The sequence below is a fragment of the Mycetomoellerius zeteki genome, unplaced genomic scaffold (genome assembly GCF_001594055.1).
Source record: "Mycetomoellerius zeteki isolate Tzet28-1 unplaced genomic scaffold, Tzet1.0 scaffold619, whole genome shotgun sequence".
Classification (NCBI taxonomy): Eukaryota; Metazoa; Arthropoda; class Insecta; order Hymenoptera; family Formicidae; genus Mycetomoellerius; species Mycetomoellerius zeteki.
The window spans coordinates 9,393-10,436 of record NW_017257631.1 but is presented as its reverse complement, the minus strand read 5'-3'; positions in this window follow the sequence as shown (position 1 = coordinate 10,436).

Below are 1,044 nucleotides of genomic sequence, written 5' to 3'. Positions count from 1 at the left end.
TCTCTGCTTCAAATGCATCAATCATATTCTAGATATAGTAAGCAACTTTACTTTATTTCATTGGAATGCTCACTATATCTAGAATATGGTTCATATATTTGAAGCAAATACAATAATGATGTCGAAACGTCTGTAATTTATACTCATGATTTATATTATGACAGTTATTTCACAAACGAACATCTTGTATTGGCTCACGTTGACAATTTTTCCTTAATTTATATGTTAAATATTGAATGAAGTATTTGAATAATTTATTATTATAAAAGAAATCCGTATGAATATAAAAATTTTTCTTGTTTACGTAAAATTAATTTTTACAACAATTTGTTTAATTGAAACAGAAAATACTTATTTTAGCCTCACTTACGTATTCCTCTGTATGCCATCGATGTGACGAATTTCGTAACCTTCTCACTTTCCAAAAGTGTACACTGAAAACGACGGGGTGGCACGGCGGCGCAAGGGTCTAGTGACCATGTAGAGACCCTATACTAAGAGTCTGGCCAATGTTGCTAGTTTGACAAAACATGGCGTCGTCGTACATAATCCTATAGTATAGGGACTCTATACATAACCACAAACGTGATGTGATCAATGTTGAAAAACTGTCAAATTGATTGCAAATTGTTGTCAAATTGATTGCAACAAAGGACGATTAAAAAATAAGAATTATAGTAGTAAAACTATGGCTAGGCATGCTGCTGTTAAATAACATAATAATTTACTCATAAATACATTAAAATGATATATTTACTTATTCATACAATTTAAATTTATTTATATTTGTATTTTTACATTAAATAAAATGTTAAAAACAAGTTTACAATCTTATTGTCCCACTAATTGAATAATACTGGTGCTGTTTAATAATAATGCTGCTATTAAATGATATAATTATTTATTTATGAATTAATTGAAATTATATTTGTATTTTCACACTTAAAAAATTATTAAAAACAGGTTTATTACATTATTGGTCTATTCTTACTAGTTGAATAATACCGTGTTCAAGATATTAATTTGAGACACTTCATTGGCTCC